Here is a 12998-nt window from a genome sequence, read left to right as displayed (position 1 = left end):
GCAGTCTGCATCTGAGAGGCCACCGGTTTTTCTCACGGTTTCTTCCCAGGCCAGTCCGAAAAGCTCTAAAACTATTCAAAATGATATTAAGGCAGTGGCGATTATTTATGACTTAGCGGTTTTGGTGGCCGAAACATCTGATTGAAAGCAATTATCGTTTACACTTGCAGGATGATGACCGGGTTTCCGAATACCCAGCGGTGATTGTGGAGCCAGTCCCGAGTGCTAGACTAGAGCAGGGGTATGCAGCCCAAGTCCTAGTTTACGATGATGAGACTTATATGATGCAAGATGTGGCGGAAGAACAAGAAATTGAAACCGAGACTGTGGAATCAGGTAGACCTGGAAAACTTTTTTTTTTTTGTCATTTGCAAGTTTCTCCTTACTGGGTGGTCACCACTATTATCCTCAGATGAACAGTACTAAAATAATGCGCAGATTGCTTTCTTCCAAGAAGTTGAGACTTTATGGATGTGCTTGCCAACTTTCATATGCTCTTAGGATATCATCATTGGTGGTATTTATTGAGTGCTTACTGTGTGCAGAGTACTGGGCTAAGCACTGGGGAGAGTACAGTACAACGGAGGTGGTAGATAAGCTCCCTACCCACACCCCTGAACTTCCTTGTGAGGGTTAGGTTAGGTGACAAGGATGATATCAGAAAAAAAGCAATGAATATGATGTACTAGTTTCGGCTGTGGAGCAGCTACATTGGTAGTTTAGGCAACAAGTTTAATATTAATGGCATAATCGGGGAATATATTCCTTTGTGAAACAGCGTGACCTAGTAGAAAGAACACAGGCCTGGGAATTGGAGGATCTGGGTTCTAATCCCTGCTGTGGGACCTTGGGCAAGTCACTTAAATTCTTCTCTTAACCTATAAGCGTAATCTATCCCAGCACTTAGTACAGTGCCTGCCACATAGTAAGCGCTTAAAAAATACCATTATTATAAGAATGATCGTTACTGTTATTTTAATCGAGACACTTTGGTCATTTTTTAGGATATTCCTTTAGTAACACCTTGAATTCATATAGGCTTTTTGTTATTCATTTTACTCTCACAACATCCTCGTGAGGTAAGAAAAGTAGGTATTATCCCCATTTTATAGATAAGAAAAGTTTGAAGATAGGCATATAAGGAAAGATGAAACAAAAATAAAAGACATGGACAACAGTAAATAATATAGGAGCAACAAGATTTCCAGCTCTTCCCACCTCAGACCACGGTCGTTTCCATATCTTTTCTCCCTTGTACTTCATTCATTCATTCAAACATATAAGCAATTAGTACAGTGCTAAGCGCTTAGTACAGTGCTTTGCACACAGTAAGCTCTCAATAAATACGAGTGAATGAATTTATTGAGCGCTTACTGTGTGCAGAGCACTGTACTAATCGCTTGGGAATTACAAGTCGGCAACATATAGAGACGGTCCCTACCGAACAACGGGCTCACAGTCTAGAAATAATAATAATTAATAATTTGTTAAGCACTTACTATGTGCAAAGCACTGTTCTAAGCGCTGGAAAAGATACAAGGTGATCAACTTTACAAGTCGGCAACATATAGAGGCGGTCCCACCCAACAACGGGCTCACAGTCTAGAAGGGGGAGACAGACAACAAAACAAAACATGTGGACAGGTGTCAAAACCATCAGAATAAATATTGATCAGTGCAGGCATCAGTGAATTGTGAAGAAGCAGCAAGAACTTAGACTGTGACCCCCATATCGAGGACGGGGACTGTGTCTGACCTGATTCATGCCTGTCTACCCCAGCGCTTTGAATAGTGCTAGACACATAGTAAGTACTTAACAAATACCATAGTATTTAGTATTTACTATAATAGGGGTCACGATGTTCTAACAGTTAAAAGTTACTCCTTGTTTGATTCCTTCCTGGGCTGGCTCAGGGGCCAGTGGGAACGTCGGTAACGTGGAGGTGGGGCTCCCCTCCCGTAGAGTGAGTCTGGAGCTTGGGAGCTTAAAGCAGTGAGGCCCAAGAGTCAGAGGACCCGAGTTCTAACCCTGGCTGTGCCTCCTGCCTGCCGTGTGACCTTGGGTAAGTCACTTAACTTCTCTGTGCCCTCAGTTACTTCATCTGTAAAACAAGGATTCAGTACCTTTTCTCCCACCTACTTTGATTGTGAGCGCTGCGTGGGACAGGAACTGTGTCTGACATGAGTAACTTGTATCTACCCTAGTGCTTAGAACAGTGCTTGGCACACAGAAAATGCTTAATAATAAAAAGGTGGTCTGTGGAGGCTAGAAAAGCTATGTGGCCTAGTGGAAAGAGCACCCGACCTGGGCATCGGAGGACTTGAGTTCTAATCCCAGCTCCTCTTTTGGTTGCTGTGTGACTTTGGGCAAGTTTCTTAACTTCTCGTGCCTCAGTTTTCTCATCTGTAAAATGTAGATTCAGTACCTGTTTTTCTTCTTCCTTAAACTTTGAGCCCCACGTGGCATAGGAACTGTGTCCAACCTGATTATCCTGTATCTACCCCCTCTCCTCCCCATGCTGAGTAGTGCTTGGCACAGAGTAATAGCTTGATGAATACCACAGTTGTTGTTATTTTTAGGGCTCATGTTGCTGTTGCTGATGGAATCAAATAATGATGTATTGATTAGGTGGTGACGTTAAGCTGCGATCTCTAGATTTATACAAGAAAACTATCTGGCTAATTTTAGGCCCCCCAAAATATACCGTGACTCCAATCCTCCATAGCCTGAAGTATCTAGGTGATGGAAAACATACTGTATTTTTGGGCCTGCATGTTTCTATTTGAATGACATTTAAGTTGCATTGTAAAACCAAGAAAAATGAAATAATGATTGTGATTGGGACTGGCAGAAGAACAGTAAAGTGTTGATGACTAGTTTTTTTTCACAGTCAAAGAAACAGAGGAGATGCTTAACTTTGTGCTTTTATAATACTGTTTCAAACTAAGAGTATAGGGCGCATGCTGGGCTAGATCAGGACATCATGAATTGACAACTAAGTAGAATTCCTGGCCTCATGACTGAAGTGATTGGAAAAATGGTTGACGTTCCTGTGGAATGTTATTTTGGGGTACATGATGGGGCAGGCTGTGGCCGAGGTGTGGACATCGCAGAAGAGATCTTAAACACAGGAATGGGCAGAAGAAATGCAGTGAACGACTGGCTGGGGATACGGGTGAAAGTAAATGGCAAAGGGTAATAAGATCCCCTATGCTAGACTGTGACCTCATTGTGGGCAGGGAATGTCACTGTTGATTATTGTATTGTACTTTCCCCAGTGCTTAGTTCAGTGCTCTGCACACAGTAAGCGCTCAGTAAATATGGTTGAGTGAAGGAATGAAAGAATGGGAAATTTCCTTGCCACCTAAATAGAGGCTTGAAGTCTGTGTGAGAGAGGAAATCTGGAAAAGGGGTTAATTAAAGATTTGGTCAGACTTACAGGGAAAGACGATTTCAGAAGCATTAGTGAAAACGAAAGGAGTAATAAATGTATTGCCAGATTTCCTTCTAACAGAGGTGTGGATTTTAGATAAAAATGTCCAAGTGGATTAGCCAGAAGGCTCAGTTTCTTTAGAATGTCTGAAAAATCTTGCCAAAATAGACTGCCCTTGAATATTCTAAAGCTGATGGGTCCTTTGCCCCTCCCTAGGAGCCGGGGGATTGGGATGTAGTAAATCATAGAGAGGTGCCCTAACTGCCTGCAACAGGTGGGAGATCTTAACTCTCTCTGCTTCTCCGCAGCAGTTCAGCTAAGGCCACACAACCCAATTTGAAGCATGACCAAGGGTGGCTTTCCGAGTCAATAAGCTTGTGCCGGTACTGGCCCCCTCCACAGTGTTCTCCAGTGTGTGTTCTATAACGCTTTACCCTGTAGCTTGAGATTTTATTTGGATCACACCAAATATGGACCGAAGATCGTATAGAGACCTAAATTTTAGATTTTGGAGTATTCCTGTCTGAGTTTTTGACCCAAGCGCCTTTGACATTGGACATTTCAGGGTCCAGCCCAACTGAACTGTAACTTAAAAACAAAACAATCAAAGACCCCCCCCAAAACAACCCTAAAGGCATTGGAAGATTTGTAAACTGAGGGCAATGCCTTTAAATATATTCCGGTCAGACAGGCTTTCCAAAACCTCCTATACTAGATCCCCACCGCTCTTTTCCACCCCTCTCTTTTCCAACCCCCTGTCTCTCGGCAGAGAAAGAGAACCTCAGCCCTCTTCTTCCTCCCCCAAAACATCTGGCCTTCCACAGGATGGACCTGGGAGATATTTTAATGAGAAGCTAGAGGAGCGAAAAATGGTAGTGAGCTGCAGCGCATCTGAAGACACGGATCCTGCACATTTCGGAATGCGTTGTAGCGCGCCACTCATCCTGTGTTAAAGGAGCCTCTCGGCTCTTCGTGGTGGAGCGAGGCGATTTAGAGGAGATTGGCAGGTGCAGCTTGAATCTGGCCCAGTCGAGACCAAGTTTTAGATGACTCTTTGCCCAGCCTGACCCAGTTCACAGGCTGATGGGATTCCAAACATGGGAGCAGGTCTAAGCCTATTTTAGGCTTCTAAGATGCCAGGGGATGTATTTGTTACATGGTGCTGCACAGAAGGAACGTGGCTTCAGGAGGCAGCCAAGCGCTTTTCCAGGCCTCAAGAAAATGAGGAGCAGAAGGAAGTTCTCCTTTCCAGTCGCACAGGGAATGTGGTTGCTCTTTCTGGAGTTTTCAAGGGCGAGTGAAGATTAATATGACTAATTTCTGAATCTTTAGGATGAAAACCGTAATCCCAGATTGTCAGGTTTTATTAACTGGAAGAAATTGGTTTGAATATCACCTGCGATTCATTACTCCTCCCCCCACCCCACTACACCCCCACCTCCCCCGCCGCCAGTTTTCTCTCCCTCAGTTTTCTCTCAGTAGGGCAGTGTTACAAAACATTTGGAACCATTTCGACTTTGGAAAGTAAGATAGGGGAGTTTGGGTAAAAGGTGATGTTTTGTGATGGCTTTTATAGATATTAACGTGACGTGCTGTCATTGTGTAACTCTGCATTCACCTCCCTCAGAAAAATTACTCTGAAAGTTCACCTAACCTGCTAATTCCAGTTCTGGCCCAACTGTGCTCATGTTACCGTATAAGAATTTTAGCTAACGTAGATCAGTTTCGAGGTCAGCTAATCTGGGTCTTAATTCCTTTCTATTTAAAGAGTCCGGTGCAGCCGTTAAGTGTGTTAAAGGCTGAATAAATGTGCTACTTAATTTGTTCTAAAACTTAAGACATAAATATGAACAGAAGGTACACCCAGTTCTAGCATAGCACGTTTTTCCACTATGCCTTTTGGCTAGATGATCGTTAGGAAATGTTTGTCTGACAATGCTTGCCTATTTGAGTACAGCTGTTTCGGGAGAAGCAAATTGTGTGCATGCACATGGCTTTGGAAGGGGCGAGTACTATAGTACAGACGTTCTTTAAAGTAGGGTTTCGTGTGGATGCAACCTTTACATAATAGAAGTGGGTGAATTTGCTGTAGCAGAATTTAATCTGATACCTGTTTTATAGTTTTCCCATGGTAGGGCTGTAGTCATGTCTTGTGATGACTTAAATTAAAAGTAACCGACTGCAATTTGAAATTATTGTATTTGCGTTTAAGGAAATGAAAACAGGAGGTTCAGGATTAAGTCTTCTCTTGTACGTCTTGGATGTTCCCACTGTGCTGTTCAACTAGTGCTGCATAAGGTGGTGGGAAGTAGAGCTGTGCTAACTCTTCAAGGGATAATCTAGACAATGCATGATAAAAGTGATAGCACAAATCTAGCTTTTAGGTAAACCCAAAGCACTCTCTTTTCTTCATAAATTCTCTGCATCAAACATTCCACATTGACCTGAACACTGTCTACTTGCCTATCCACTTTCTCCTCTGTAGTCATATATTCACCAGTGAAAGCTCAGCATGCTCAAATAAGAACAGGTTGTTTTTTTTCCCCTCCTTTTCTTGCGTTTCTAAACCCCAGTCTAGAGTGGTCAAGATGCGATGCCGGTTTAGGAATCAGTACTGAATGTTCCTTGAATGATTCAGGTTTAGTTATTCTTGTTTTGGAAGGACAGTAGGATAATGGCAGTTTAATTATTACTGGCAATCATGGACTAGGAGGTGACTACAGATATAGAAGGAGCCACTTTGGACCCAGAACTCCCTGAAACATGGCTTGTAACTGGGACTATGAGATACTTCTGTCTTTATGCCGAGTTCGTTTTTAGTTTAAGGCTATTTTCTTACATGCTGTGATGTGGTGTGCTAGGTTCTAGTGAGCATGATCAGTGTGCTGTGGGACCAGTGGCAAGGAAGAATGAGTGCTGCTTCTGATTGCATCATATAACTCTTTGAGTTTGAGAGGGTAATTAGTACCTCATTTTTTAAAGTAAATTTCATATTCTTTTTATCTCTGGGGAATGAACAAGTCATCTAGATAGTTTTAGCCTAACCAGCGCAACTCTACAGTACGTTTCATCGTCTTTCGGTTGCAATAATAGATTCACTTGAACTAAACAGTGCCACTCTTTTGAAATAGTAGTATCTGATCCTAAATATACTTTCTTGCCTTGAAATTGTAATTTGAATATTTCAACTTGCAATTATGGAAGTATCCATTTGGAAATTCTGAGTTTGTGTGTGATATCAAATCCTACTCTGTATGCTTTTTACTTGCTTTAGCTTTGAAAACCAGCATTCATCAATGTGTTACAGTCCCACCACCAGAATCTTTTGCTTGGCCAGAATAGCAGGGTGCCTGTTGGGGGATCCACATTAGATTCCTGCATGAGTTGGATTTTGGGCTCTAACTTCCATCATCTCCCCGCACGTTTAGCCCAAGCCAATTATAGGGGTTGACCACTTCAAAGCTTGAATTTTAAAGTTAGCAACTGTGGCAGAACCGACATCTTGAAGAGGATGCATTCTCTTTCAATGGCTCTGGCGGCCTACAAAATATGCAGGGTGTCTACTTTAGTAAACGTTCTCCAAAGCAAAAACCATCCATGCATTCAGCCCCTTTTCTCTCATCCCCTTCCTCTCACTCCCTTCGTCTCCATCTGCCTAGCTTGCACTTGGACAATAGGAGGATGTCGGAGCTCACCCAAAGCTAACTGGGGTTGGCTTTGGTATCAGACTGATCTAGCCCCATAGCCATGGGACTCGTAGCTGGTGGATTTTTATCCAGTGCTCTAAATATCACTGTTGGAAGACCTTGCTCCAACCTAGAGAGACACTTGGGGTTTGCCAAGAGGGACCCAGCAGCTGAGGAAAAAGCCAGTTACAGTCTCACTTCAATATTATGAACTTTGTGCTGTTATTTAAAGCCATTCTGCTATTGCCAATCGCCTGGGGACCAGAAGGTCCACTTCTCCAACTTTCCGATGGCACCAAAGCCACGTTAGGGCTGGGATTGGTTCTTCGGGCCCCGACTCATTGTACAAACCTCCCATGGCACTCTGTATAGAAGTCAAGTACAAGGGGATGAAGGGAGGTCGAGATTTAGGAGTGGGATGTAGTGAGCAGTGGGTGGATTTGGAAAAAAAAATATTTCTATGGCCCTTTTTTTTAAAAAAACATTACTAATTTCTATCATCCATACATGTGTTGGCAGAATAGAAAAAAGAGACCTGAATGTGATAACACAAGAAGCACTGTAGTAAATGTCAAGAATAAATTTGATAAACGTGGCAAAATATCAAGGGAACTTTTTAAAAAAATTCTCATCTGTGTGTATAATATGCAAAATTGGGTAATATCCTACAGTTCTCATCAAAGTCTTCCTGACAGATGCAGTTTTGAACAAAATGGGTAAATTGACTTAATAAACCCTCTTTATGCAAGATGTTTTCACTTAGCCTAGGCGTATGTCACAATGCTTGTTACTCATTAGGTCTGCTGGACTACTGGAGTCTTTGTGAACAGTGTGACAGTGACAGCCCAGGCAATTGTGCACAGCCCATTGCTCCAAAAAGTAGTTTTGAAAATATTTCCTAGAGGTATTAAAGATTTACAAGATAAGTTGAATCAAACCAGGAAGAGTGCCTTTTCTTTGGTCAACCAGGTATGCTTTTCTCTTGTTAGACTGGGAACTGCATTGTTTGATTAAAATCTGTTGGGTTTATTTTTGGAAAAGCTTAGAGTTATTGTGATCACATTTACTGAGCATTACTGAGTTCAGAGCACTATACCGAAGGCTGATGAGAGTACAGAAGAGTTAGAAAACCAGATCCCTCAAGGATTTTAACAGTACAGCGGACGAGATCCATCAATCAGTGTTACTGAGTGTTTTCTGTGTGCAGAGCACTGTACTAAGCACTTGGGGGGGGGAAACGATACAACAGAGATAGGAGATCTAGTAGAATATATAAACATAAGTAGTCACTTTAAGTGGTGGCATGGAAAGGCTGAGGGGATAGTTGGGAGAAGCAAGATGGGAAGATTTGAGATGAGATGGTGAAGGCTTCCTGGAGGAGCCGGGACCTCTTGAAGGGCTTTGAAGATGAGAAGAGCTTTTGGTCTGTTGGATATGGAGGGGGAGTGAGCAGTTAAGACGATGGTCAAGAGCGGCCGTTGGAGAGATGAAGGAGAGGCCCAGTGAGTAGGTTCGGCTGAGAGGAACAAAGGTTAAAACTAGTGTGAAACTGGAAGAGGAGCGAGGGTAAGTAGGGGGAGAGAGCTGATGTGACTGCAAATGGTCAGGAGTTTTTGCTTAATGTGGAGTCAAATGGGCAGCTAATGGAGGCTTTTGAGGTGTGGGAAGAGGGAAGCAGTACCTTTTAGATCTGGGCAGCAGAGTGAAGGTTGGACGGGAAAGGGAAGAAATTGGAGTCCGGGAGAGCAGCAAGGAGGCCGATGCAGTAGTGAAACTAGACCAGTTCCAGGGCCGGCATAATTGGAACGGATTCTGGAAATGTTGTGGGGGAAGAACCGAAAGGATTTGGCGACAGTTGAAAATGGGAGTTGAAAGAGAGGGTAGGGCCCAAGAAAATGCCAAAGTGTAGTGGACTTTGTAGACAGGAAGGATGATTGGGTTGTTGAATTTGATGGGAAAGCGAGGTGGAGGAAAGGATTCGTGAGAAGGAGATGAGTTCAATTTTAGACAGCTTCAGCTTGCTGGGGGTTAGGGAGCGGTGGGACATTCAGCTAGCGGTATCCTCAGAGCAGAAGTCAATGTGAGATTGCAGAGGAGAGAGGTAAGGGGTAGGGAGATAAATTTGGGAATCATCCTCATCCATGCTGAGAAGCAGCATGGCCTAGTGAAAAGAGCATGAGTCTGGGACTCAGAGGACTCCTGGCTCCATGACTTGTTCGTTGTGTGACCTTGGGCAAGTCACTTAACTTCTCTGTGCATCAGTTCCGTCATCTGCAAAATGGGGGTTCAGTACCTGTCCTCCCTCACTTGGACTGTGAGCCCCACAGGGGACCTGATTATCTTGTATCTACCCCAGTGGTTGGTACAGTGCTTGGCACATTGTAAGCGCTTAACAAATACCACAATTATTATAATATTATTAATAATAATGATTAGGCATGGTAGTTGAAGCCATGGAAGTGTAAATTGAGAAGAGAAGGGGACCCTGAATTGAGCCATGAGGCATACCACAGGTAGGGGCTGGGAGGCAGAAGAGCTGATAAAAGCGGCTAAGCTTGCTCAGCCAGAGAGGTGAAAGGAGAACCAGAAAAGAACTATCAGAAAAAAAACAAGATCAGATAGTGTTCCTAGAAGAAAGAATTGGGCCATGGTGTTATAAAGCAGCTGGGAAGTCAAGCAGGATTAGCACAGAATACGTTTGATTTGACAGGAAGGAGGCTATTGTGAACCTTGAAGAAGGCAGTCTCAGTGGAGTGAAAGGGGTGGAAACCCAGATTATAAAGGCAAGAAGAAAGTTAGAGGGGAGGAAATGGAGGCAGCAACTGTATACAAGCTGTTCAGAGAATTTAGACAGGAATGGAAGGAGGAGGAGAGGACGATAGCAGGATGGTGCGGAAGCGTTTTTTTTTTTAAGATCGAGAAGACACGAGAGAGTTTGAAAGCTGAGGGGAAGGTGCCAACAGAGAGTGAGCAGTTAAGATGATGGTCAAAGAGAGCAGAGTTGGGGTAAGTGTTTTGAGAAGATGGGAAGAGATGGGGTCAGAAGTGTAAATGAAGCGGCGCAGTTTCGAAAGCAGACAGATTTCCTCTTGAGAGATTGCCAGAACGATGAGGCAGTCGGGTGGGAGTGAGCTAGGTGAGTGAGTGGAGCCCAAGTCTAATGGTTTCAGTTTTGTCAACAAAGAAATTGGCAAGGATATAAGAGGCGAGCAGTGAGGGAGGTATGATCACTGAGGGTTTTGGGGAGAGAGTTACGGGTCTGCAGCAGTGGATGGGGGTAGGGGACGTGGGAATCACGAGGGAGGGGAATTAATGTTGTCAAGCAGAAGGGAGGGCCCATGTTTAATAGGTAAGGGTGAATTTGAAGCTCCTGAAGTTGGTCCGATGCCTGGATTTCTGCCCAAAGTGCCCAGCCGCACAAACACAGGAATAGAGGGCGCGTGCTGTGTAGACGACCCAGGACTAAGAACTGGTGATGTGCGTGTGACCGGGGGACGAGAGAACAAGGGAGTTGAATATGGCAGAGAGGGCAGAGTCGAGGGGACGTTGGGTCTGAGATAAGTGGAGGTGTCTAGGGTTCGGAGGTTGCGACATTGGGCGATGGAACAATTTTGTGGGGAGGGTTGGGATGGGAGAGAAGGCAGATGAGAAGGCTGTGGTCAGGAGACAGGGTTTAACTTTATTTTGAGCTGTGAAAACTTTTTGTATTTGCTGTATCATCAGAAATCCTCCCTGTGGCACAAAAGGACTGTTTTAATTAGAAAATATTGTTGCCACAGGGAGGTAGAAGACCTTCACGAAAAATTGGGGATTTGAAAAGGAGTCCCCACCTTTGAAGAGCCTGAAGGTGAAACACACCGTGCCGGAAAGAAGACAGTGCTGGTACGTTGATTTATAATTTATTTAGATTGCTTAATTTACATTTAATTTCTGTGTAACTGTCAGAAATTACCTTTTTTTAAAAGGTGACAATGATGCCTCCTAAATGGAGGATAAAGTAAACAGTTAAACTAGTCTTAAGTAAAATTTTAAAAACTGAAATCCTTACCTCTTAACAATTTACTGTATAGGATTTTCTCCCCAGTGTTTCTAATCTTTTTTTCTTTTTATAGATAAAACTTCAGGGTGTGCCATGCCCACACTGCCATGGGAACCACTCCTGAGAATCTTCAATCTTTATTCATTCCCACAATTTATTTTTGCTTACCAACTTGCTCCTGCATATTTATTTAAAATTTCTTCCATTTGATTATTTGATCCTGCATACGAGTAATCCAGAGACAGAAATGTCTGTGGCAGTTCTGCTATGTTCACTCTGGAACTGTTAGAATTGTAATTGCAGAGTTAAATGATTTTTTTTCCCCATTTCCCTCAGCTGTCAGTCATACAGAGAAGGCCTTAAGCTTAATCATGAAGCGTTATTGGGGAAAAAGGATGATTGCCTTAGTTTTATTCATTCAATCATATTTATTGAGTATTTACTGTGTGCAGAGCGCTATACTAAGTGCTTGGGAGAGTACAATGCAACAATAGTTTTAATACCGTTGTCACAATGTATCAGAATCGATTTATCATCAGGAAAACCCACTCTTTGGGATGTTGCCATAAGAGCAAGCCTATGAAAAATGAGGCGAGCTGTTGGTTAAGGAAGATACTCTTGTAAATGGAAGAATAAGCTATCCAAATACCGGCTTTAAGATCTTGGAAATCAGTTGGAAAAATACAATGTGGTCCACATATTTAAATAAATGAATTATGAATGTTTAATTGCGTGTGAATTTTTAATTGGATTTTTGCAACTGTACAGTTTTGGAATATTTTACTAGCTTTAGTGTCTCTTTAAAGTGTAGTAATATAAGGATAAATCTTCGTGTACTATATTAGCTGTCATATCAACCATGTATAACGGTGCTAGATTTTTGCATTTAGTAGCAAGTGGAGCCTACATCGTATGGGTCACTGAAAATGAGGCATTGAAAGACGTCTCCTTTGCATTTAGGACCCGACAGTCTTGTCTTTTGGAAATAGCAACTATTCTAAATGCCAGTCTTTTATACTAGTCAGTTATTTTTCCTCTGAGGCCACTTTTGCGCAGAACCACCGATTTCAAGATGATGATGATGATATGTGTGTGTGTGTATGTATGTGTTTTTCTAAAAGCTGGGGTAACGCAGAGAAAGGGTTGCTCCATTCAGACAAGATAAACATTTTTAGGGCCACATATGCAAGACCTCTGATTTCAGCTTGTGTGTTTGTGTTAATGTTGGGGTATTCTAGGGTTTCCCATCCTCTTCAGTTCTAACATCCCATTCCACTGTCCCCCAGGCTAGAATCCAAGGAGGCCGGTAGCAGTGCTACAGCAAACTGTTCACATTTTGACAGGAACGGTCTGTTGGGAAAACTCCCAGGCCGCTCCCGCGAAGACCCTATCCAGAGTCTATCGCATTTCAGTTCTGCATCATGACAGAAAGTCGTAATGCAGCGTGGCCTAGTGGAAAGAGCTTGGGCCTGGGTGTCATAGGACCTGGATTCTAAACTATTCTAGTCTAATCTACTCTAATTCTAATCAGAGATGTGACATTTATTAAGTTAGAGGAATTATTAATTTAGAAGATTTTGCAGCAATGTTTGTGGATATATAGGTGTGTGTATATATATAAATACAAATAGAAAGGCATTTTGGGAGGGAAAAATTAAGACAACTTATTGGTTTGATTTCACTCCAACCTAGAGTATTTAAGGCAAAAAATTGGAAGTCATGTGTTTTATTTTTATTTTTTGTATTGCCTCTTATGGAAGAACTGAGTCCAAATTTTGGGCAGATAACATGTAAACATGACTTTGGATGTTTAGAAAAGTCTCCATTTAGAGTAGTGGA

General features: G+C 42.7%; 1 long non-coding RNA gene across 1 annotated transcript; it reads left to right on the top strand.

Moving 5' to 3' along the window:
- The first annotated feature begins 252 nt into the window (after positions 1-252).
- Positions 253-11850, top strand: LOC119935748. Its single transcript, XR_005453432.1, has 3 exons — positions 253-336; positions 10900-11002; positions 11233-11850. It is a non-coding gene; the product is annotated as an uncharacterized LOC119935748 (long non-coding RNA).
- The last annotated feature ends 1148 nt before the right edge of the window (positions 11851-12998 follow it).

This window comes from Tachyglossus aculeatus, chromosome 12 (assembly GCF_015852505.1).
Source record: "Tachyglossus aculeatus isolate mTacAcu1 chromosome 12, mTacAcu1.pri, whole genome shotgun sequence".
In the NCBI taxonomy this organism is placed as follows: Eukaryota; Metazoa; Chordata; class Mammalia; order Monotremata; family Tachyglossidae; genus Tachyglossus; species Tachyglossus aculeatus.
This window is presented reverse-complemented; position numbering and strand designations above follow the sequence as displayed.